The sequence below is a fragment of the Schistocerca americana genome, chromosome 6 (assembly GCF_021461395.2).
Source record: "Schistocerca americana isolate TAMUIC-IGC-003095 chromosome 6, iqSchAmer2.1, whole genome shotgun sequence".
In the NCBI taxonomy this organism is placed as follows: Eukaryota; Metazoa; Arthropoda; class Insecta; order Orthoptera; family Acrididae; genus Schistocerca; species Schistocerca americana.
In genome coordinates, this window is record NC_060124.1 from 520880763 (window position 1) to 520908406 (window position 27644).

Below are 27644 nucleotides of genomic sequence, written 5' to 3' on the forward strand. Positions count from 1 at the left end.
CAAATTTATATTTGTCGAAATCTAGGTAAAGAATTTCTTTATCCATTGCAACTGGTCGGCTGTTTATAATTTTATTACTTGCAACCGCTGCTGTTATGCAGCTATGTTTAAAATATTGAAGTTCCTGCTTGACGAGGTATCAAAAGCTGCATCCAGGTACATGGACATCAAATTAAAAATTGTGAAAGCAGGTACGGCTATTAATTTTAATCAACAGTGCCTAGATGCAGACGTCACCCCTGATTATGTGAAGGCGTACTTAAATTTGAAACAGTGTAACAACGTGCCTTCTGTTAAAAAGAAATTGGTACATTTAGTCATTTCTGACAGCACAGTAAATTTGTACAAGAAAAAAGATGATCTTATCAGTGGCTGTATAAACCTATTTTTAACAAAAGCCTTTAATGACCTTTTTAATTACCAAATTCACCACCTGTGGAATAGTATTAATGAACTGCTTTTTAATCGCAAAGTAGAAATTAGGGACAGGCATGAAAGGAAGTTGTTGATGTTCAGTAATAGGGCCACAAGTAAAAATGTTAATATAGCAGACAATAGTGTCAAACATCAGTTTTACGAAAGAATACTGAATGAAACTAATATTACTTTTACTCAGGCTGAAAATGACTTGTTATGTAAAGGCCTTAAATATAATTTGCCTCCTCAACTCGATAAACATCCAGTTATTTGTAATCTTACTGTAGATCTTAAATCGGTTTGGAATCGCTTAAATGAGAGAAAACCGAGCAAGTCAAATGTGCCTACGAATGTAATAACATAATAGACAAAGAAATTAAACTACATTCTAATATTCAGTCGGGTGAATATAGAATAGTAAAAAACATTAATCGTAAACTGAGAGAACACGACGCCTTAGTCACTAAGGGTGACAAAGGGAACACTGCTGTCGTGGCTTAAAAAATGAATATATTGAAAAGACGGTAAAGTTTTTTGAGGACAATGACATCGCTGAGGTTACCGTAGATCCAATCGCAGAATTGCAAAAAGAAATCCGGCTTACTTTAGCAAGTTCTGTCAGCCTGTTCAATAACTTCCAAAAGAAATGGCATATAAATATGAACACGAAACCACCCGTGCTCAGAAGTCAGTTTAAACTGCACAAACAAAATCACCCGATTCGCCCTGTAGTGAATGGAATAGGTAGGCCACATCACACACTCACTAGGCGCCTCCAATTTAAAATTAAACATGGTTTCAAATTTGAAAAACACCTGACACTAGACTAGTTTCCTTTGACATCGTCACTCTTTATACAAATTTCCCTGCCGATGTAACCATAGCCCTTGTAAAAAAGACTCTACTAAAATATAAAATAACTACGTGAAATTCAGATTGCAGAACTGATTAGTTTGCTTAAAGTGGTTTTGAAATACAGTTACTTCACGTTCAATGGGAAAATGTATATACAACCAGATGGTTTAGCAATGGGTAGTCCCCTCGCTAGTATTTTGGCAGATGTTTTCATCAACGCTCTGGAAATAACGTTCTTCAATTCAAGTTCAGAATTACGCCACAAAATCCGTTATCATACACGTTATGTTGGCGACATTATCAGTGCTCTTGACGGTATTGATAGAGCTTCTCATCAATACTTTCAATGGTTTACATGAACAAAATTTCCTTCACAAAAGAACTTCAGAATGAAAAAGATGAACTTAACTTTCTTGATTTAACAATTTCTATACAGAATAGTTCCTTCAATTTCAACATTTTCCGTAAGGAAACGTATTCAGATAATGTCATTCCTGCTGACTCAACTGATCCAAAGGCTCATAAACTGGTGTTTTTTCATTCTGCCATTCACCATATGGTAACTACTCCTTTATCACCTGCCGATCAATAAAATGAATTGAATGTCATCCAAGCGATTGCGGTTAATAATGGGTACAATCAGAATATGATTGATTACATGATCAGTAATAAAACTTCCCCAAATTGTTCGACTTTGAGCAAAACTGATAGCAAAGAAGCTAAAAAGTTTATTTCTATTCCTTTCTTGGGCAATATATCATGTAGAATAAAACGTCTTCTAATGAAAAAATATAACTGCAACGTCTCCTTCTCTACAGATAACAGTTTAAAGAGAAATCTTGTACATTCAGTAGAGATCGCCGGCGATTGGTTTTCCAATTCAGGGGTTTACAAAATAACCTGTAACAACTATCCTTCATATTATATTGGTCAAACAGGAAGAGCTGTGAAAACAAGATATAAAGAACACCTATTAGGTAAAAAAGGAGCGAATATACACAATTCTACTTTTGCTGAACACCTCCTGATAGCCAGTCATACGCCAAACCATTTAGAAGACACTCTTATCCCACACAGAGAAGAGAAAGGGCGTAGATTAGATCTGTAGGAACAGTTACAAATTTTCAAACACCTTGAGCTAAAGGGCGATAATATACTGAGCGACCAGTTGAACCTTGCTTGTAGACAATTTTTCGAAAGGCTTTAAACCTGTACTGTCTACGGTATAACATTCATGCTAGTAACCTTAGTGGTTTATTTCCTCAGGAAGCTATGATGCACCTTCAGTGCTTTAAGCTCACTACCCCTCATGTAATGGTGGTTTTGTCACGATGTATGTTTGTTACTACATCGGCCCTTATGAGATTTTACCCGGCTCTAAAAATTTTGTTTTTCCTGTGAACTGTATTAACAGGATCGTGTGCCAGTGTTCGTTATTCTTTCTTGACAAGAGCCATTATTGTCAATTTTAAAGTTCTGACATGTACACCGATTGTGGGCTTCACTAATAGAGTAATGTAATTTTTCATGTTTTGGCTGTATATGCCACTGGGCGTAAGTTCCTCGGCGTAAGCGCCATCTGCCTTTTTTTATGTATAACTACATTATTTGTACCAATGCTCCCATACTGCTATAACGGGAGTGTTAATTTCCTTCCTTTTTTATTGTTACTCAACTTAAGGATGTTATTAATACCGATAATTTACACGTTGCCTTTGTACGCCAATTGGCACATGTTTCTCGGCACGAGCGCCACCTGCCCTGTTTTCAGAGTAACTACGCTCGCCGATTACACTCAGTCGGTTGTGAGCTCTGCAGGATCCATGAGCTATTTTATATTAACGTGACAAACCCTAATTCTAGGGCTATATTTTATTTTTGACACATGGATCTATGCCGACAATTGTAAAAACGGGGATGGTACATCAGTTCTTACTAATGTAAAATTGTAAGTACCAGTCGTCGTTATCACACTTATGTAATGCAAGAGTTCTGTAATTTGTCTTAAAAAATTTATTCTTGGCTTATAAGTTTCATACTTTTATAATGTAAGCTATGATGTTCATTGTCCTTAGGTTACCTTCTGAAGAAGACAAATTTATATTTGTCGAAACCTAGCTAAAGAATTTCTTTATCCATTGCAACTGGTCGGCTGTTTATAATTTTATTACAAACGTTATTGTTGTCAATATGCTTTTACGGTAAAAGGAAGCAGTTTAACATCTTCTTAGTGAGTAATAATATGAAACAGGTGCACTACTACATTTGACCTAATTTGTAATCCGTTTGAACGAAACGGTGCTTTTGTTCATTTGTAGATTAATACTGGAGCACGTACTTTCGAATCTGTTGTGAGCAGTTTCATATTTTAGGAACTAGTGGAACAGGACACGTAGTATTCACTTAGCCGCAGAAGGTTTCATCATTTCTGTTCATACTTATGAATCGTTCAATCGTGATTGAGGCAGCGACTCCAATGTTGAATGCAGCTACACACCTCTGACCCAGGGTCATTACATCAAAGCACGTGTGATGAGTTTTCTATGTGACATTGATTGACCCGAAAAATTCTCATTTCCAAGGTGACAATACCCAGCGAAAATCCGTCTCTCCAAAGAACATGAAGCCAGGTTAGCAGGGTAGCTTTAAATGTTGCTTGTGTCCGAAATACATAGCTGTGCAGTTTAGTGAATAGTGATATGATAACCACAGATCTAGATTACAGAACAGCACATGTTACTTTAGAGACTCACAAGTAACGCCACCTCAAGGATAACATTTGACTCGCATGCCCCAACAATGTTGTTGAATTCTTATCTTTTGGTGGTCTTAGTCTTATAACCCCCGAAAATTTAATGCTGTACTTGACAGAGCAGTGTTACATACAACATTTCAGTGATCATACATGTAGTAAAAGTAGCAGATGTCGTAGAAGTGTATAATTGTCATCATAAATATAAACTAAGGCCTAATGAGGTAGCAGGGTGGCAAAGATCTTATCTAAAACTTCATATAGGTCAGAGCTCCGTGATTTTCTGTTCTATAAATTTAGTAATATAGCTTTGCACACAATTACGTTTCATTTGCGTGTTAACTGATGCACTTTGTTACGTTTTTTAACATACTGTCTAGTTACTCAGTGTAACAAAGCTTTAGCGTATTGTTATAATATATAATGGTAAACATGTCATTATAAATCACAGTTCCGGTATAGAGAATTCAAATAATGAACTAATGAAACGAAAGCGCTAAGAACCAGGACATTCCGGTGTCCTTTTTTTGTATTATCACTGATGATGATACCTGGAGATGATATCTTTCCTACGTCAGTTTTCGAATGCAACTAATACGGGAGCGATCCCAAAATTTAAATATGTTAGGTTGTATATTATAGCTTTGGCCTGAATAAAGTCGTAGTTTTCGTTTTTGTTTGGATGCCCTATGACACACTGCATAGATGAAAAATTTGTGTGATTGAATCCTCGGACAGATCAGTATAAAGAAGGAAATATTTCAAAGCAATAATCCTGGCATTTGCCGAAATTAGCTTAGGAAAACTACCTCAGACTTCAGATCGCTCAACAGAAGATCCACACCTAAGTAATGGTTATTTGTACAAGCCACACCAGGACGCAGGAAAGGAAATAAAAGTAATCCGCTCAATTATAGAACCGTACTATCGCATAGATTTGCTATAGGATTTTCAACATGTACTGTACTCCAAAATTATGAAATATCTCGAAGGAGGTGATTACGGATTGAGAAACCATCGTTCTTGTGAGACGAAACTGGCTCTTTACTCATAAGATGTCAAATTGATTTTCTGAATGATTTCGACTCTATTCTTTACAAGCGGCTCCTAAGCAGATTGATTGGCAGTGAGCTATCGTCTCGACTGCAAAATTAGATTCGTGATTTCCTGTCACAAAGGAACTAGCGGGAAGGCATCCAGTGAAAGTGAGGTTATGTCAGCGGTTCCCCAAGGAAGCGTAATATGCCCTCTACTGTAACTAGTCTATGTTAACGATTTGGAAGACAATCTGATCCTCCCTGTTACACTGTCTGAAAATGATGCGGTCGTCTGCCGTCTGGTAAGCTGATATGAAGGCCTAAATAAATTATAAAATGATTTAAATGAGATATCGGCACGGTGGCATAAGTGACAATAGACCCTGAACACTAAGAAATGTCGTTCAAGTGAGCACGAACATCTTCCGTTATATTTCGGCTACCCGACGAATCACATCAATTTATAGGTTGTCGATTTATGTAAATGTCTATGGATTACAATTACGAACAACTTAAGTTGGAAAACCCTCATAGAAACTGTGAGGAAGGTGAACCAAAGTCTACGTTTTGTTTGTAGAAAAATTAGCAAGTGCAACAACTCTACTACAGATAATGTATGCATTACGTTTGTCTATCCCCTTCAAGAGTCGATACCCCTACTACTGCGTGATATGGGATTCGTATCAGGTAGGACTGACCAAGGACACCGAAAAAGTTCAAAGAATGGCAATTTGTTTTGTAGTATCAAATAATTGTGTAAGTCACTGAAACAAAAGCGTGTACCGTTGCGGTGATATTATTTCAAAAAAATGCAGTCACTATCTTTCTCCCCCAAATACCACAACATTTTTTTACAATGCTCTCCTAACTGAGTCTCAGTTTTACTCCATTTATTTTTCGAATTCTGCAAGGCGGTTTATAGATATGTTTTCCACAGGATGTTAACCCAGAAATAAAATTAACTGCTAGAAACACTTATTTAAATACTATACTCTTGCCTGACGACCAAATAATTGTAAAGAAGATAGAGTATGATCTTCAGTTAGTTCTACGTCGCTTGGACTAAGTAGGTAAACTCTGTCACATGAAAATATCGGAACATAAGACCAACGTTGAGTGTAGTCGTTCTGTGCCGCAAGGGGTGATATGTGATAATACATTAGAGTAGGTAAACTTCCTTTCCAAGATCGCTTGAAATAACCTTTATTTGCGGTAACCGGTTTGGGTAATCATTGTTAGCATCTTCAGATCTCGACAGACGGGTTATTGCATATTTCTTAGAATAGCAGTGAAAATAGTCTTTCTCTGTTACGTACCTATCAGTCTATTAGAAAGAATTCTTTCACTATTTTACAAAATGTAGAATAATCTGTCTGTCGAGATCTGAAGATGCTAACACTGATTACCGAAACCTTTTATCGGGAATAAAGGTTATCACTAGCAATCTTGGCAAAGACGTTTATGTTCTCTAACGTAAGACCAAAGTTATAGCTCTTAAATGAAAATACCCAGTACGTTCTAAAATAAATGTTAAATGGAAAGTAAGTTAACAAGTATTTCATTTTCATTTATTAGGATATGAATTGTGTTATAAGTTACGATATTATAATATCTCCAATAAGTTGAACAACTTTCAAGTGATATGTAGCACCAGACGCAGAACATTAGCCAAAAAACAATGAGTGCCACAAAGACCTAATTCTACAAAGTGCTGAACATAGGCTTCACAGGGCTCCCTCTGATATCCATGTCTGCTCACGTGAACCGCCAACTGTGAAGACAACATTTTGGTACAGACAACGAGCTGCAAACCAGCGTAGAGAATTGGCGTAAAGCACAGGTGACTGCGTTCTATGACGAAGGCACTGGGAAGTTGGTGCAACGCTGCGACAAATGTTTAAGTCGGACCGGTGACTGGAAGGTGTAGCTAATTATTGCATGTGAAACACTTCCGATGTTCACTGTGGTTTCCATTTTGCAAGCAATCGGAACTTACTTTCTGGACAGCCCTCGTTCAAGTAGAAGAAGGGAAAGGCAGTTTTTGAGATAATGGAGCCGGAAATAAGCCCACTCTCTGAAGTGAAGAGCAAGAGAAAGAAGAAGAAGAAGAAGAGTGGTCGAAGCGTGTGTAAATAGCACCAGATGTGCGAACAGCACTCTGTTTTTCATCAATTATATAGCTTCTTAGATGGCAGTGTTGGTGAGTATGTGGACACCAAATGATGGGGTTATGAGATCCATACACGATCATCAATAGAGACTACACCATCTGACGCTCTCTCTTACTCGCACCCACTGCTGGATAATACTCCTTACTTTCAAACCAAGGCATATTAGCGAGTCTGCACATGCACATACGAAACATACGCTTATATACACAAAAAATTTTATGTGAAAGGGCGGAAGGAAGGTTGACGTTAACGGTCCCGTCGACAGCGAGCTCATGAGAAACGGAGCACAAGCTCTGTTTGTGGAAGGGTCGAGAGGTAAATCGGAAGTGCCCTTTTCAAATGAACCATCCCGGCATTTGCCTGGAGCGATTTTGGGAAATTAAAGAACCGAAGTCTGGATGGCTGGAAGGCGATTTCAACCGTCTTCCTCCGCAATACACGAATTTTTGTGTCGGATACTGAAGTTTTTGGGAGGTTTTATTGGTTGTCAGGTAAACAGCATCAGAATAGGTAAGCCCCTCCCATTTATTCCAATTGGGATCCCCCTCTTTTCCACCAGTACTTCGCCTGGCAGTTGCATCTAAAGAACCACGACTCTGCATTGGGCCGGATGTGAAACAACCCGCTCTCCTTCCTCCTGCAGTGTAGTGTTTTAAGTTTTAAAAAATCCTAGCAAGTCAGCGTCGAACATATTCTGAAATTCTACTCACAGTCTCCTGGAGATTTAGTTTTCTAGGTGGTCAAGTATAAACCGTTTTTGGGAAAGCCTCACAGTCATGTTTATGTCTAACAAAAACGTAAAGTTTTGTCTAAGGTGTTAAGCAACGCGTTCTGGAACTCCAACTTCGCATTCGCAAAACTCTCCGTATCTGAGGCTAAGTCGCCTAAGACGAATGGGATAAGGGTTGTTATGTCCTGCGAAAAGAAGTCACATGCCCTTACTGGGATTGACGTGTTGTGTTATTCGGCTCTTATCAGTATTGCTGCACTGTGTCTATGAGGTGCCCATCCTACTTTTAAATCATATTACAAATATTTGCGAGATTTCCATTGTTTGGCCACACGCAAGGGCATTGAAAAGCCTAGGCTCGCAGGACAGGGTGGATTAAGTTGTGAAAATCGGCCAAAATAAGTTGCTGTCAGTTGCACTCAAAATACAAACTTTATTCATCAACACACAATATTACAACAAGGACGCAAAACACTCAAAGCCTTAGTCGACTTCCTTTGATTAGATCGGCTGAAGTCAACACTCAAAATCCAGGACACAAGGCCTATGCAAGAGACTGAAATACGAGATTCTTCTGCAGGTTTCACCCAAGAATATTTTCTAAATCTTCAATCTAAACAGGTTGTAGGGCATAGCAATTTAATTTTAATGGGAGTTGGCTGGAGGCCGCATATTAAGCAATAATAAAAGTTTCAATCAAACGACAGAAGGCATTATCTTGAAACATTTCATCCAAAGTTCGGCTGAAGGCCCCATACAAAATCATAACAATCTTATGCCTTAAGGGCAAGACAAGAACAGTAATTTAATAGATATTGATACCCAGCAGAAGGCCACATGTCAACCAAATAACTATGTAACACACACAAATCACTATGTAACACACAAGGAAAGGCGCTCAGAAGTTTCCAAGGGTTGGCCTGGAATTGTAACACTAACGCCCGTTTAGGTGAGCCTGTCCAACGACTTAGCAATCTGAAGGCAACCCAACCAACAGACAGCAGACCGATCAATCAATAAAATCAGTTATGCTCCACGAAACCAGCAAAACAACCACAAGATCTCAATACAATGACGCACAGAATATTGGCGCCCACAACGACCAATAACACCTCAGCTGTCGAACGACACTCCGCGCTGGACAGCAACAAAACGACGAGAAAACTACACTGCCGAAAATTACAACGACCAGGGCAGGTAACCAGAACATCAGCGGCCACAAGGCAGAAGATACCGCTGGTCAACTTCAATAACAGGGAATAAATTAAACTGAAGACGGCTGGAATCCTGGCCGACATGAATACACACACATTGTTGCTCGCAAGAATGTCCGAAAAGCGACAACCAGGAGCCCGCATCTCGTGGTCGTGCGGTAGCGTTCTCGCTTCTCACGCCCGGGTTCTCGGATTCGATTCCCGGCGGCGTGAGGGATTTTCCCTGCCTCGTGATGGCTGGGTGTTGTGTGCTGTCCTTAGGTTAGTTAGGTTGAAGTAGTTCTAAGTTCTAGGGGACTGATGACCATAGCTGTTAAGTCCCATAGTGCTCAGAGCCATTTGAACCATTTTTGACAACCAGGATCAAACGAAGAAATGCAAACAGTTGAGGCTCGATAGTAGGTTAAGTGAGGACTCAACTTTCATTTCCAAGATCGGTGGGCGAAAAACTTCGTAGCACTCGCAAGCACAACCTCACACTCCAACTGCGCGTGCAAACCGCCAGCGGCCCCGGCCAGAGTACGTGCAGTGGAGACTTCTTTGCTGCTCCCCGCCAACCAACACACTGCCCAGGCCCGGTAACGGTGAAAGGACCAAATATACGTCGGCCGATGAGACGACCAGCCGAACGACCAACCAACGGTCATCCCTCTGCAATCTCCCTCTGCCGGACAGTTCCTGTGTGTCGCCAGCGGTCGGCGAGCACTGGCTGTCCGCGCCTCACCGGCGCTCCGTCCCCGACTTCACTGCTGCTGCGTCCCGACCCGCACTGCTGGTTCGTCTCCAACTGACTGCCAGACACACGACGACCCAGAAATACTATCGGTCACTCCAGGAATGGTACAACACTGTGCTTCTCAATACGCGCTGCTACTGCTGCTGCTGCCGCTCATGGGCAAGCAAGGCAGGAAGTTAGTGACGCCAGTAAATGGAATAAGAAAACGAGCCGGCAGTACTGCAGTAGAAGACGACAAACAATAAATGACCTGAACACGAACCGTGCACGGTCCAGGCATGCTGAAAAATAATGCCTCGGAATGTTTTCTTCCGTTCTCAATATCGGTGGAGGTACTGTGCGCATGCTTGACACTCGGTCGACTTCCCCGCTTCACTGCCGCAAGCTGCAACCCTCTGCTGGTAGAGGGTTCCGAACTGTAGCATGCAACATGGCGGCGTGTGACGTTACTCTATCGGTGCGTGCTTAGATCGAGTTTCGGCTGCGAGGAGTTCCTCCACACATGGAGCACCTCCTCTTTCAGCACGACAACGCCAGACCACACACGAGCGCTGCGACACCTGCAACAATCCGTCACGTTGGGTGCACCGTCATCGATCATCTCCCATACACTCTTGACTTGGCCGCTTCCAAGTTCCACCTGTTCCCCAACTTCGAGGACATCGATGAAACGGTGCAGGTGGAGGTGAGGTTGTGTCATCGTCAATAAACATTCTTAGTGACGGTATCAACAAACTGGTTTCTCGTTGGAAGAAATGTGTTCCTCACACGGTGATGAAACCTGGAAGTCAAGGAAGGCAGGATTCGGTTACGATTGTGGATGGGGCCGTAATCTGTTACTATTGGTTCCCTTTCGCAATAACACACATTTATGTTAAAACGGTAATTTCTGACTCAGCAATAAATAAGATATCACACGCTATTCATGAAGGAATAAACAACTGTGTAATTAATAGCGCTTTCAGTGCGTTACAGTTCACCAAATGAGCATAAAATGCAGACACAGCAAATAATGTTTTAAAACAAGCCATTGTAGTCCCAATTATAATCTTAAGTCAAGCAATAACAGTCACGGCAGAAGACCTTTAACGCCAAGAACGGCAATTATAAAAAAAATTAAAAAACATACTGTAAAGCAGCAGTGCAAAGCAAAGGTTAATTTAAAAAGACAGGCAACTGATCACCAAACGGGTGAGACAAAATGATGATAAACTTGGTATCACAACCATTTAAACCTGCTGTAACGCCAAGAATGGCAGTTACATAAAAAATTTAAAAGAAACATACAATAAAACAGCAAATACTATAATAAAACACAAGGGCTAGACACAGATGGTGCACCAGGAATCGACATCTGAATAGGACCGGCAAAAATACTTTCACGAGGAATAAGATAGGCAGCCAAGAGTTGCATTCATTTCACAAGATGGTAACTTAGACTAATGGCAGTCTAACGAATGACTAATGATAATCTTGCTGAGGCTACCTGACGTCCAATAAACCAAATGCAAAGATGTAAAGACACGCCAAAGCCGGAACTGGCAGCCTGCAGAATACTGTGCGTACAGTGCCCGGCACGAGAAAGGAATCACTACCACCAGAATAGAAGAATGGCCAACTAACCTACAATCATGAAAGTTGTCAAAACTGTACGCCACACAGGACAGCAGCGGCAAGGCGAGGAAACGTACGTTGCCGTTACATACACTAATCCCCAGGGCGGGTAACTGGGGCGTTAGCGGCCACGAGTCAGGAAAAATAATAATTAGAAGCCCAGGAATGCTAATCAGATCCGCCTTCCCCCATCACTCCACTCGCGGCTCTTTGCCTCGGCAACACTACGAGCAGCAACACGAACCCAAGTCATTGGACAATCGCAAGATCTCACGATGGTGGAGGTTCTCTACTTGAATCCAAAAGCACTCAACTTAAAGCTTGCAGGATCCGGTTTACGACGAGGTCGTGCACCCTCGTGACCACAGGGCTTCGATCCGGCAGTCCATGTGTGCCGCCAGCTGTACCGGCGTGTTCTCGCACTGCGTGGGCCTCGCTCCTCTCACTAGACTAGTGGCAGTTAATGAATGACTAATGATAATCTTGCTGAGGCTACCTGACGTCCAATAAACCAAATGCAAAGATGTAAAGACACGCCAAAGCCGGAACTGGCAGCCTGCAGAATACTGTGCGTACAGTGCCCCAACCCAGCTGCACACTCTCACGACATGGACAAACAATCACGTCGACCCAAAGATAGGGCAACAGTTACTACATATCGATAACCGCCGCTGCTGCCACTAGCGGATAGGCAACGCTTGCGAAACGAGTGGCGCCAGTCAGCAAGAGAAGAAGACAAACAACCACAACCCTCCAACAGAGAGCGGAAACGTACCAACAGCACCAATGTGAGCCGCAGTACGGCTCAGGTGACTATGTTGATAAATTAATATGTAGACATGAAGAACAAAAATGTAAAACATTAATAAACTTTCTTTAACGGTTTAAGAGATTTCACATAAAATTTCGCAGGCACTGTTTTTTTCAGCATGTCGTCGTATAATGAGTAGCATGATGCGCCTCAGAACGTCACAAGTAGTCTCACAAGTATGTTTGCTTTCAAATGGTTCAAATGGCTCTGAGCACTATGGGACTTAACTTCTGAGGTCATCAGTCCCCTAGAACTTAGAACTACTTAAACCTAACCAACCTAAGGACATCACACACATCCATGCCCGAGGCAGGATTCGAACCTGCGACTATAGCGGTCGCGCGGTTCCAGACTGTAGCGCCTAGAACCGCTCGGCCACCCGGCCGGCCGTTTGCTTTCGACGTGCAGCGTTTCCATGGCACTCGACTTACATTGGAGCGTCCGTTCACTGGCGCCAAACCTGAATATCGGTGTAAATTGAGTACTGTAGCATGTTTTTGTGACAGACAGATGCAACCTGAAATATGTGGCATCTAATTGTCATCTTATGCTTTATGTTACAAACCTTGCTCACTACTGCTTACATGAGCTAATTGTATCTAAGTAGGTTGTGTTTCTAGCTTTATTGGGTGTTACGAGATTTAAATGTAGAATTTCGAGTTAGTGACAATCTACATTTTAGCAGCATGCAGATAATTTAGCATGCTGCAGTTGGCAGTTTGTTCCTTTCACACAAATCCCTCATTCGCTCCATAATGCTACAGACTTATTTCTAATAAGAGTACGACAAAACTCTTCTACAGCAGTACCTCCATAAGTGATATTGAGGAGTTGTTACATTTTAGCGTCGTAGAAGACAGGTCTTCTGATGGACACCTGTAGTTATTCATACGTGATACATTTCCAACTCCCCATAGTCTACTGAAACACGTCTTGATTAAATAGCCTACGGTGTACCAGAATGTAGCAGACATGGAAAATAATAAGTTATAAGTTTAGAACTTAAAATGTGATTGGTAATCATTAGCTGGTCAGGTTGTTATGTTACTTTAGTTTACGTCATTAGTTAACGTTGAACTCCTGCTACTTCAGAAACAAATATAAATACCAGTAGTAGATTTTATTATTGAGTTTTCCTATCCACGATCAATATTACGTCTTGTTTAAGGTGGAATTCTTGGAACGCATAAGTTTTTGTTTTAATGTTACCTAAATCTATCTTTTGATAATGCTGCAGTGCATGTAATGGCTGTTCATTTTATTTAAAATGTGACTTAACGTCTACACATCATTTTTGTTTACTTAAGATAATTTTCGGAAAGTGCTACTTGCTTTGGAAGTTTAATACAACACTACTGGATAAAAGTAATGAGTCCTTACATTTTATTTTAGAGGAACCTTCGTGTCTTAGTTTCTGTTGAAATGATACTTTGGAATGCGCTGAAGTGAAATATTTCCTCATTTTTCCTGTGAAAGTTTCGATATTACACATGAAACAGATAAATAGTTATCGCAGGGTACTTGTTACATAACATCAGTTCTTTTCTGTACGTACTCTTCATCAGTTAAGAGGATTGACCCCGGTAGCTGAATGGTCAGCGTGACGGATTGTCAATCCTCTGGGCCCGGGTTCGATTACCGGCTACATCGGGGAATTTCCTCCGTCCAGGGACTGCGTGTTGTGCTGTTCTCATCATCCTATCCTCTCATCCTCATCGACTGCAGGTCGCCGAAGTGGCGTCAAATTGGAAGACCGGCACCCGGCGAACAGTTTGTCCGACGGGGGGCCGTAGCCATACGATTAAATAAATAAATAAATGAGTTAAGCCGACTAATATTGTGAGAAAAATATCGGAACATTAATTGAAATGTCCACTAATGTGAGGCTGCTTTAATCTAAAAGGGAATGCTATAAGAATATGTCATCTTCTTCGGATATTCAGTAAGTCACTAGGCCATCAAGCGGAAAAGTGAGAACGGGTTACACAGTATAGTGTTCGTATACGGTTCCGGCACTTGGCTCAATAATAGCGGCGGGATTGCAGGGTCATACGACTTTAGAAAGGAACATCACGTGGTAACTCTCTAGTTCACACAATGCCAGATGGAATTTCTTTTAAAAGTTGAACGAACTTACTGTCAGTTGGAAATGCGCCGAGCCACATTTTCAGATGGCCTCCCTTATCTCGGAATAGTTTTCTAATGCCTTTCCTGAAGTGACCTGCAAGTAGATTCTCTTTGTTTATCTCAGCAACCGAACATTTACTATCGACACGGCGCTGCTATTTACGGCTACAGTGCACCACATCTCATTTCGGTATAAGGGAGGTTGGTGTTGCTACGTGCTTCAGTGGGAAGACTGATCTTACACACCATTCCTTCCAAGACTTCTTTGTGTCCTGTGCACGCTGCTTTATTTATTCATAACTAATGGAACTTCCTTCTATTTGAACGTGCTTGCTGTAGTAAAACCTTCATCTTACCTCTGCAACTATTACATCCCCCTTGCCCTCCCCATGTCCTTCCCTACCCAACTGGCTATAACTGAATACCGTTTACATTATATTTTAAAATATATCTCTTTTCAGAAATTAGTTTCACGCCAAATCCAGTTTTTACTTCCTTATAGCCGTGGAATCATATATTGATACCACTCCACGGGCATCAGTTTGGCAACGGAACAGCAAGTTTTCATTTGACACCTACAGCGGTCGTACAGGATCTGGTGGACCCAATAGTGTGCGCGCCCTCAGACACGTTCCCAGTGGTTCTGCACTACTACAAGCGACCACTGCTGCGGCAATATAGGATGGCCCGTGGCAGCCACTCAGCCACATTCACGCTCTGAGTCGCTTCGCTACACCACCATCGTTTGTGCTTTAGTACAGGGAGCCTCATCTTAGCTGAACTCTAATTCTTACTGCAGAATTCGTAATGGTTCTTCGTATGCTGGGGAAATACACGCGAACATTCTCTTTGTTGTCTTAACTTGTTCGGCTATCACCCCTGCTCCGTCCAGTTTTCCTACGACAACAGCTGCCCCACCATTCTGTAACCTGCCCCTTCTTACTGTTGTGTACAAAGTTTTACGCAACAATAGCTCCTTATTTTACTCTCCGAGTCTTTAAATGTGCAAAAAATGGTAAAGCAGTGTAGTCGAATTAAATCACATAATGCTTGGGAAACTAGGAAATAAACGTCTCAGCAGCGCCAAACATTATCCTGTAGCACTCTTTTACATTTGTTTTACCTTCTTAGATTTTCAATTCATAATGTATTTTCGAAACATTATTCATTCTGTTCTACTGTTGCTTAGGGTTCCTTATCATCTCAGACAGACTTACAGCGCCGTTGTGAAACTGTAAATTATCTGTTATTTCTCGCTGAATAGTAAACATTTCCAAATTTCTCTTTTATTTCCTCAATGGTCTGCTCTATGTATCTGCTCTATGTACAGATTGAACAACCTTGCCTCATTCCCTCCTGACTTACTGCCTCACTGCTATGTCTTTCGTTTCTTGTAATTGCAGTGTAGTTTCTAACGAGCTGTGGATAATCTTACACGCTCCGCATTTTATTCGTACCACCGTAGAATTTTTGTAGCTTATTCCAATCTACAATGTCAAAAGGTTTCCCTAATTCTACAGATCCTCTAAGAGAAGATTTCCCTTCTTCAATAAGCCTTCTAAAATAAGTATTAGGGTCATTACTGCCTCAAACTGGTCTTCTACGAGAGTTTCCATTTCCTGGTAAATAATTTGTTTTAGTATTTGGTGACCATGATTCAAAGAACAGTTCAGAAATGCACCTTTCAGCCCCTGCCGTGTTTTGAATTGGGATTATTACATTTTTGTTGAAGACTAGCTGTACTTAAAAAAAAAATGTTGAAATGTATCTGAATTCCTAAGGGACCAATCTGCTGAGGTCATCGGTCCCTAGACTTACACACTACTTAAACTAACTTATGCTAAGAACGCACACACCCATGACCGATAGAGGAGTCGAACCTCCGGCGGGAGGGGCCGCGCAATCCGTATCATGGCGCCTAAGACCGCGCGGCTAATTGTATTACACATGTCTGACATAGGTTTCTTGTAAACAGAACTCCCTAGGATTTCTGTATTACTGAAAGACCATCGTCATCACCAGATGCCTTGTTTCCCCTTATTTTGTTCGAATTCCTCTTTCGCTGTCATACATCAGTTTACTAAATCACTATCAAAATAAAATTATCATTTTCTAAATTAATTGAGACTGAAGTATAAAATACAGGCTGTAACTAGATTCTTCATTAATTATGCAATTTCCTTTTGTTTTTATCTATGGATTAAAATACAGATGGAAATAATTGATAACTAAGTGTTCTAGCTATACAGAGCTCTTAGAACCAGCTCACATTCGGGTGAAATATTTCGTAATATTTCCCGCAGCTAAGGTGATCTCAACCCGACTGTTGGTTTTATCTTTACAGCTCTGTGATTTACAATATGTAGTCATTCATCGTAGATGACAGTAAAACAAACATTATTTCCATTGTTGCACAGTACTGTTGAAGCTTTAAAATGTCGCCAGCCACTACAGAGTATGATGTGTGGTTTATGGAGCGGCGCCTGGTCTTAAACATGAGTTTACGATCACTCAAATCAAAGATACACTATGCCAGAAACATGTGATTAAAGCTGAAGGCTTACGGTGAAAGACCGCACGTACCTCAAATCCATTTCTTCGGCATTCTACTTGTAATGAAACTGGGCATTGTATTATACTCACTTTAATGAAGGACACGATCTATCGAGGCAGATCTTCGCCACGTGTTACTACCAGGTCATTTATATTTAGACAACAAGAGTGTAGCTACTATATGCTTTTAAAACTTTGGTGGTGTTTATACGAATATATTATTTACTCACGAAAATTTGATTGATTTAATAATAATTCCTTTTAACTCACTTTTTGCATTTTAGCTTAAGGACAGCTTTAGCAAAATGGCTCAAATGGCTCTGAGCACTATGGTACTTAACATCTATGGTCATCAGTCCCCTAGAACTTAGAACTACTTAAACCTAACTAACCTAAGGACATCACATAACACCCAGTCATCACGAGGCAGAGAAAATCCCTGATCCCGCCGCAGCTTTAGCACTTTTATAACATCTTCCTTAAAATTAACCTATTTTAATCAGATTTAATAACCTTGCTCTATTCAAAGTTACGGATGTTAATGATTTTTGAACATTTTCTTTCAAATTACTCGGGGGAATGTTTGACTAATATGACTCGAGTCACAGTGATATTATGTAGACTGTTTATAGTCAGTTTTATTAAAATTTTCGCTTGGCAATAACGAAAGTATGAATTTATGCTGACAAAGGTAACGTGTCATTTATAAACGAAATGTACTTTCTGTTGGAAAATAATCATATTGAGAATCACTTAGGGACTCCTGCGTAACATCACTGGGTATTCGCCGTTTGAAGCTTTTGTCTTCCTGTATTGGCTAGTTTTTATAACTCTGTCATGTGTGGCCGTTCTTGTTAATGTCTACAGTGTAGTGTGCCTATATTAATGAAAATAAAAATAACAATAAATGTTCGAATTAGTTTGACTCTAGCACAATGAAACTGTTCATTTGGTCGTACACATGAAATTAAAGAACTGAAAATCCTTTTTCAGTGGGAGTCATCGAACAGGTCAACTGAGTCATTGTGCAATATAGACTTGTGATGGAAATTCTACGAAGGAAGATAAAAAAATGACTAATGACTCACCTTTGTGAACATAAACTAGAAAAATGTCGAATCAGTCCCTTTTTATGTGAAGGTATGAGGAAATATTTACAAACTGGTGTGAATACGAGGTTTGCCAAATAACATTTTCATTGAAAGTCTGTGTGATGTAGTAAGGAGATGGTTAGATGCTGTACCTCCCTGAGATGCCACAGTAGATAGCGCAACAGGTATTTCGTTTGGAAGACAGGCCTTCTCAACAATATTATTATTACTATCATTATTATTATTATTATCATTATACTTATTGTTATTGTTATTACTGTATCTTTATAGCTTTGACCTGTATATTATGAAGATTTTTTGCAAGTACAGACATTTCTCAGACGAAATACGCACAGCTCTCAATAAATGTAGAGAGAGTAAAGAATCAAATTACTGTTTACGTTAATTCCCATGTTTCCACTCGGGAAAGAGACCGCCGTTTTCCTCTTCAAAAGAACCACACCAATATTTGCTTTGTGTGATATACGGATACAAAGGACTACCTAAATTGATAATAAACCTTTCCATTGTTCCCATTGGTTCTGAGGAATACAAACAGAGAGAACAAGTTACTCTCTCACCTATTTTTCTCATACAACCTGTCACACCCTGAGTGTGACTATGGAAAGTTAGCAACCTGATCAGATATAGATGGAGCCTGATAGAGTGCTAAATAGCATGAGGTATTTTTATGATTCTTAGCTCGTAGAAAAGGCTTGTTGGGAGCTGAAAGCAACTGGCTGTGAGGCCATCCCTTAGTAAATCTTGCCAGACAGGTCGACAGCCGAACAGGGCAGACAGGGCAGTCCGTCATTTGGAGAGGCCTCCAGCAGAACAATGCCACAATACCTGCCATGGCTAGGAACCCTGGGGAGGTGCGAGGATCTAAAGGAACGTGTCTACACATTGGAGTCATAAACCGGGCATTGTGTGCAGAGCCACTTAACAAAAATTCACGTGTTTTTGTTCTAGGTGCTTCAGTCTGGAACCGCGCGACCGCTACGGTCGCAGGTTCGAATCCTGCCTCGGGCATGGATGTGTATGATGTCCTTAGGTTAGTTAGTTTTATGTAGTTCTAAGTTCTAGGGGACTAATGACCTCAGATGTTAAGTCCCATAGTGCTCAGAGCCATTTAAACCATTTTTGGAGAACGAACAAACAAACAAACACCATCTGAACAGGCTTTGAAAGCCTATGGTACCGATCGGCCACCGTGTCATCCTCAGCCCTAAAGCATCACCTGATGTGGATACAGAGGGTCATGTGGTCAGCACACCGCTCTCCCACCAGTTGTCAGTTTTCACGACCAGTGTCGCTACTTATCAGTGAAGTAGCTCCTCAATCGGCCTAACGGGATCAGTGGAACCCGCCTGCCAACTTGGCAGATCCAGACTGTGACCCGTCCAAGTGCTAGCCAAGCTTGACGGCGCTTAACTTCGGTGATCTGACGGGTATCGCTTTTACCACTGCAACAAGAGCGTTGGCATCTGAGGAATACCCTGCTGTAAATTTTTATTGATTAACTTAATTGGTTTATCAGATCATACAGTATTGGTTTTACTACTTTACTTCACATTATCAGTCTCAAAAGATTCTGTCCTTTCGTCAAACTCAGGTACATGAATCGAAAATAAGACGTTTCTACTTCTGGAATCTGTCTGTTCCTTTTTCCACATCGGAATTCCCTCGAGGCCATTCCTCTGATAACGTTATGCAATACAGGGTTAGCCTAGAGAAAATGGTTTCTTTGCAGATATCCTGCTCATCGTTCAATTTTTCTCACAACCTCAGATCTGAGATATGTGCTCCATTTTATATTGCTGTGTGGGCTTACTTAAGGCCTCTAAACTTCTTCAGATCATCCTGACACTTGCCACTTATACTGTAATCTGATATTATTATTTTTTCCTTTGTTTACGCAAGATATTTTTCATTCACTATTTGAAGGAATTTGCCGTTCAGAGTACCGCGCATGACTGCTACTGAGTAGCGTAATATGAATAAAATAAATAGAGAAAGTAACTGGTGTGGGCTGTTGAAGTCAAATGATTTGCACCCTTGTTGTCGGAGCACCTACTCGTCACTCTTGTGTAATGTCACTTTTACCACAGCAGTTCATAACGGTACTTTCTAATGCATTATATTTTTGTGTCGATTTGTGACAGGTATCTTTACTGCTCGCTCCACTTTCAGATGCCACAGTGCAGAAAGATATTAATGAATGCAGACAGTGCAGAGGAGGGAAACATTCGTGTCATGAGTGTGAGATGCACGCTACTAATGAATAGATATGCATTGCAGCGCAGCCGAAGAACAATGGAACTCTGTTTATTCTTACGAACAGTTATAGTAATAGTTATAGCAAAAATTTCCTTGAATGTCTGTGCCGTCTCTGTTTATGCTAGCGTTCTCACTGACGTTCTCTGGTCTGTCCTAGTAGGGTATCAGTGGCCTAGCTGGGAAATGTAAACGGACATAGCCCGTGATTCGTGCACTAACGATGACTCGGGAGGACGAGGGTTCGGCCGAGCGTCAGTACATTCAGATTTAGGAATACCACGATTTCCCTGCAACGCTCCAGGCAAATTTCTCTATGGTTCCTTTGAAAGGACATGGCCGACGTCCTCCCCCATCGCGGAAACGATCCGATCTTTGCTCTGTCTCTTATGACCTGTGTTACACCTGAGACTCGATAGTCCCTTGCCTCTCGGCGCCCTAGGCCAGCTTCCACCTGGGCTATGTTCATGTCCGACCTGGCACCTAGCCCAATGTCTGTAAGTGCCTTTCATTCTCCGTAATGGGCCTTACTTGCCCCACTGCGTGCAGTCACCACGCACAAAGGAGAACTGCCAGAACCTTGCAAGGACCCTGACCGGAGTAGACGTGCTCGCCGCACTGCGGCGCTGGATGAGAGCAGGCAGTGAGAGTTGTTAACAAGTCGCAGCTCCAGTGAGCACCCTCACACGCTCAGCCAGCTGCCTGCGCCCTAGCCGCCTTAAGCCCGGCCAGTGCTCCGGGCGGCCACCTGCGCCCTCATCTATCACCGGCCGCTGCCGCTGTCTCCGCCGCCCACGCGCCACTAGTCCAGAAGAAGGCGCACCCAGACGGCGCCATCAGAGCCTCCGTACGCTGACAGCGACAGCGATACCGGCCGCCCATCACACTGCCTCACCCTCCACGCGCTCCATATGCAGCAATCTGTATGTTCTCCCTCAGCATGCTGAAACTGACGCTCACCCTACGAGGAGTCAACATCGTAGCTCTACACTTCTGGCCATTAAAATTGCTACACCAAGAAGAAATGCAGATGATAAACGGGTATTCATTGGACAAATATATTATACTAGAACTGACATGTGATTACATTTTCACGCAATTTGGGTGCATAGATCCTGAGAAATCAGTACCCAGAAATACCACGTCTGGCCGTAATAACGGCCTTGATACGCCTGGGCATTGAGTCAAACAGAGCTTGGATGGCGTGTACAGGTACAGCTGCCCACGCAGCTTCAACACGATACCACAGTTCATTAAGAGTAATGACTGGCGTTTTGACATAGTTGCTCGGCCACCATTGATCAGACGTTTTCAATTGCTGAGAGATCTGGAGAATGTGCTAACGTCCACTGTTCAAAGTGCCGTTATGCGAACATGAGGTGACCGAGACGTGTAACTAACGGCACCCCGTAGCATCACATCGACTGATACGCCAGTATGGCGATGACGAATACACGCTTCCAATGTGCGTTCTCCGCGATGTCTCCAAATACGGATGCAACCATCATGATGCTGTAAACAGAACTATGATTCATCTGAAAAAATGACGTTTTGCCATTCTTGCACCCCGGTACGTCGTTGAGTACACCACGGCAGGCGCTCCTGTCTGTCATGCAGCGTCAAGGGTAACCGCAGCCATGGTCTCCAAGCTGATAGTCATGCTGCTGCAAACGTCGTCGAACTTTTCGCGCAGATGGTTGTTGTCTTGCAAACGTCCCCATCTGTTGACTCAGGGATCGAGACGTGGCTGCACGATCAGTTATAGCCATGCGGATAAGATGCCTGTCATCTCGACTGCTAGTGGTACGAGGCCGTTGCGATCCAGCACGGCGTTCCGTATTACTCTCCTGAACCCACCGATTCCATATTCTGCTAACAGTCATTGGATCTCGACCAACGCGAGCAGCAATGTCGCGATACGATAAACCGCAATCGCCATGGGCTACAATCCGACCTTTATCAAAGTCGGAAACGTGATGGTACGCATTTCTCCTCCTTACACGAGGCATCACAACGTTTCACCAGGCAACGCTGGTTAACTGCTGTTCGTGTATGAGAAATGGGTTGGAAACTTTCCTCATGTCAGCACGTTGTAGGTGTCGCCACCTTGTGCGAATGATCTGAAAAACTAATAATTTGCATATCACAGCATCTTCTTCCTCTCGGTTAAATTTCGCATCTGTAGCACGTCGTCTTCGCAGTGTAGCAATTTTAATGGCCAGTAGTGTATAATTACTCTGCAATCCAGACTTACAGTGATCAGCCAGTGGCTCTAGTAACATCGGCGAAACATTGTGGTATGGAAGCAATGAGGTCTTGTTAGGTCGCTCGAGGGAGCTGGCACTACAACTGCAATCACAAGTCATCTAATTACCGTAGATTCCTGGGAAGGGGACGATAATCTCCGACGCCACTTTCAGTCACGTCCCAGATGTCTTCGAATGGGCTCGGATCTGGAGAGTTGCGGTGGTGGGGGTGGGGGGGCACATATCAACTGGAATTTGCCATTGTGTTCCTCGAACCACTCCAGCACACTCCTGGCCTTGTGACATGGCGTATTATGTTGCTGAAAAATGCCTCTGCCGTCGGGAAACATGATCGTCATGAAGAGGTGTACTTGGTATGTAACATGTATGATACTCCTTGGCTATCTTGGTGACTTGTACGAGCTCCACTGGACCCGTGAGTGTTCCCCAGAGTATAATGGAGACGTCGCCCGCTTGTCACCGCCTCACTCTCCGGAAGAGCTTGTGTAAGACGATGGATTCTCTCCCATCGTTATGATGAAGAAGGTATCGGGATTTATCAGTCCATGCAACGCATACAACAGTGTCCAGTGCCAATGGTCATTTGCCCATTTCAATCATTGTTGCCGATGACGTGATTTTAACTTTGGCACATGCATGGGTCGTCGGCTGCGGAGGCCTGTCGTTAGGATCATTAGGTCCACTGTGTGTTCAGGCACACATGTTCTCTGCCCAGATCAGGTCAGCTCCGCTAAAGTTCGACACCTGTCCTTTTTTACCAGTCTGCCCAGCTTACGACGTCCGGTATCTGCAATTACGGGTGGCAGCTCAACCCCACGGCGTCTGGACGTGATTTCACCTTGGTTTCGCCACGTGTTCAAGACACACACTACTGCACTCCTCGAACACCCGACAAATCGTGCAGTTTCCAAAATGCTCGTGCCGAGCCTCCAGGCCATCACAATCTACAATCTCGGACAAACTCTGACAGATAGCGCGCCTTCCTCATTCTACACACGGACTGCGGGCTCACAGATACTACATACACTGTGCGTGTGTCTGACTAGCAGTCATTCCTCTCCAGGTGACGCTGCTATCGCCTACGCGGGTTTATATCGATAGTAGGTCGGTGGTAATGATGTTCTGGCTGATCTATATAAGTGTCTGGCACAAAGGCTGAAAACCGACATCAGACCACGTCGTTCCACTGTTGAGCAGCGAGTGGGAAAAATGACCACCTCCACTTTTCCTGCCCGGCAAGCCGCGCGGTCTAATGCGCTGCTTCCCGAGCGGGAAGGCGTAACCTGTCCCTGGCACGAATCCGCCCGGCGGATTAGTGTCGAGGTCCAGTGTGCCGACCAGCCTGTGGATGGTTTTTAAGGCGGTTTTCCTTCTCTCGGCGAATGCGGGCTGGTTCCCCTTATTCCGCCTCAGTTACGGTATTCGGCGAGTGCTGCGCAAACACTGTCCACGTACGCGTACACCATAATTATTCTACCACGCAAACATTTGGGGTTACACTCGTCTGGTATGGGACGTTCCCGGGAGGGAGAGACCCACTGGGGGCGGAAGTGCACATTAACCCTGGATTTTGTGTGGGGCGGCGGTGGGATGGGTGGACTGTTGTGGCCTTTTGTGGGATTGTGAACCATTGAGGGCTACGGTGGGATGAAGCCTCTCCGTCGTTTCTAGTCCCCAGTTTCAATACACAATTCCTATACTTTCCCGTGCGAGCTTTTACTTCTCAGTTTTATCACGATGATCATTCCGCGTTTTATAAGTACTCGGAAACTAAATGATTTGGCATTCGAAGAACAAAGTTGGTGATTGGAATTTCGTGAAGATATCTCTCGCAAGCACAAGTTGTAGGCACTGTTAGAGAATTTGAAAGTAAAGAACTGAGAAGAACGAAGTGACTTTCGAAGAGGCAGCTCATGTGCAGATAATGAGAGAAGAGAGTAGAAAAGATTGTAACCAGTCATTGATCGAGGTGCTGTGGTCAGTGGAATTGCCAAAAATTTATGTGTGAAGAACCATAAACCTGTACAAGTCACAAGAATGTATCATAAAAGTCGGGGAACAGAGGCCACCAGAACAATTAAATGAAACAAGAATGCTATTTAATATCAGTTGGTCCATTACAGCCAGTGGACATCGTCTGGTACGTACTTTTCAATTTCAATAAACTTCATCCTGAAAGCAACCAGTTTCAGCAATTCATTTTGTAATCTCCAGGCCCCATACGCTTTTTTCCGAATCAACAAACTTATCGTATAGAGCCATCAAACTGGATATTGTGAAGTACAATCGTTTTGCAGCTGCTTCATACAAAAACGTGAGTTGCTGTCACGGTTTCGTATGTAGCAGCTGCATAAAGATTGGAATTCACGATATCCAATTTTATTGAGCTATACGATAAGTTTGTTGATTCGGAAAAAAAGTGTATGGGGCCTGAAGGTGGCAAAATGAATTGCCGAAACTGGTTGCTTTCCGAATAAAATAAAATATCTTAATGTGTACGGCTGTTGGTAAAATTTCTTGACATTGAAAAGAATGCTATTTGTCTCCTATACCCTTTAAGATGTGTGTACAGAAGGCACTGTGCTCTCGTATAGAAAGTGCAAGGGCATGTGGACTGAGTAAGCTACCGAAGTGTGTACACGCTTGCCTATTTTCAGGACCATGCAGCAAACGATGTAGATGATATAAGTGTCTTACATGCTTATGAAGTTATTCATGAGACGTGCAGTTTAAAATTTACCTTCAAGGAGACCGAATACCTATCGTGCACAGAGGTGGGAAGTAACAGTTACACTGGCGGACAACTAATTAAAGTGTTTAAAGAGTTTAAATACTTTAAAATTATCTAATCGAGTGATGAAAGATGTGGCAGAGGTATGAAACAACCAATGAGGCTGACATGGGCGGCTATCCACAACTTAAATCCTGTATCTCGTGGAACCAATATCAAGTTGTGGAAGTGAGTGTTGGAAACTCACAGAAAGAAATGAAAAGAATTAGAGATTTAGAAATGTACCCTTGAGAAGATCACGTAGAATTTCCCGACTTTAAGGTGTAAGAAATGACTAAATAAGAGGAAGGACTCACAGCCGTTATAATATTACGAATAGATGTCAAAAGAATGGGAGAAGTGAGGTGGCCAAAGGCAGGTCATTTGTGGCTACCTCGTGCAAGGAGGAGAGGAGGGCCACGAAAAGAGTGGCTAAAGGGCATCAAAAAAGTTATGAAGAGACGAGGAATAGAAGAGGATGAGGAAGAATGGAGAGGTGGAGGCGCTTAGCCACAGAGGTTTGGAATGCAACGGAAATCGACTATGTTTAAATTATTGCCACAAAATTTTGCTTACCACATCCTTCTAACTCTGTCACCTATTTCGTGATAGTACAAAACTACTCGCCTTTCTTTGGACTTTTCCGATGCGCTATCTGGTAACGTGTCGCAGTACTCCAGAAAAAATTGATGATTTCTTAAGGCTCAAGGCCACTTCAGCAAATAGTGTATCCATAACGAACCCCAGAGATCCTGCCGAGTAAGGGAGACCTCCTTTTTTACATGGAAGCCGAACCACGAGTCGTTCCTGGCGAATCTTCGCATCTCTAAGAGCTGACGTCTAGGTTAAAGGTCGACTGAAAATTTTCGAGACTGCGATCGGGCTTTGGTCCCATGCCCATCCTGTTTAAAGCCAAGCACTTGTTCATTACATTATCAAGCCAGACCCAGTACTGTAGAGAAAGATGGGCACGCCGAACACTCACAAGCGCTCTGCTGGCAGCCCCTAAGCGGAGATGTGCCACGTTCTACAGGTTCCGCCAATAACACACAGTCTTTGCTCCATGGTCACAATACCGTTTTCTGATGGTTGCAATTAACGTTCGTAATTTTATACCCCAGCTGTTTAGTTGAACAGACAAGTTTTCGATTTCTGTCGTCGTGTAATTGAAATTTAACAAAGTATTTTTAGCAGTCAGACGAAGGAACTCACTTTCCTCGCTGTGCCGATATCTTGTCTTTGTCTTGATCTTAACATTATGTCAGTCATCCGAAACAACGGCTCCTCGACACACGAATCTTGCCACGGGAACAGGCCGGTGAGTGACATTCACTTGGCCTTCCATGGGACACGCAGTAATAAACGAAGATGCCATGACAGCTGCGACCAAGTATATTACGGACCATCTATATCCCTTCATTCTTGATGTCTTTGGCCACGACGATGGATACTACCATCCTTGGCGTAGCAACGAACGATGGTCATCCGTTGGCCCGGTCTTGATGATCATGTGTTTAACTGAACTGAACAGAAATTTTACGACTGACACATGACACGACACTATGTATGTTCTTTTCCTCAGATATTAGGACATGTTCGAGAAGCGTTGATGAAAAAGTTCGCAAGAAGGTTTTTTTTATTTTATTTTATTTTTTATTTCAGTGAGTGTTGCTACTGTAGATGTGAAGTTGCATCCAGAGGCTACAAAGTATACAACCACTGTCATATTGGAGATGGCATCGCATGTGTCACTAGACGCCACGCGTTGTCCACGCACAACGTGGCAAAGATATACACTATCTCCCTTCCATAAACACCTGTATGCCGTATATAACTTTTCTCAAAGTGATAACTCGTATCAAGAAAAATAATTGTTAACACAAAGAGTATGTTGTTGAGTACTTTTTGATTTCAATGTTATTAAAACTTTTCTAGCGTTTCAGCCTACGTCAGGTACTGGTTAACTGCAATAAATTTACATCAGATTCAGAGTGAGATGTGTGTTGTGGAATTAAAAGCAAATATAATGCACTTCAATAAGATTCCTGCTATTAGTCCATCTAAACATTTTACATACAAATGCCGCATTTCAACGCAACTTCTTTAGGTAACAAGTGTAATCAGAAACTTGGTTGATTTCACTGTGTGTAAACACTGGTAGATGGTAAAACACACTTTTTCGCCAATTATTTCACCAGCTATTTAATTTTCCTGTTACTAGT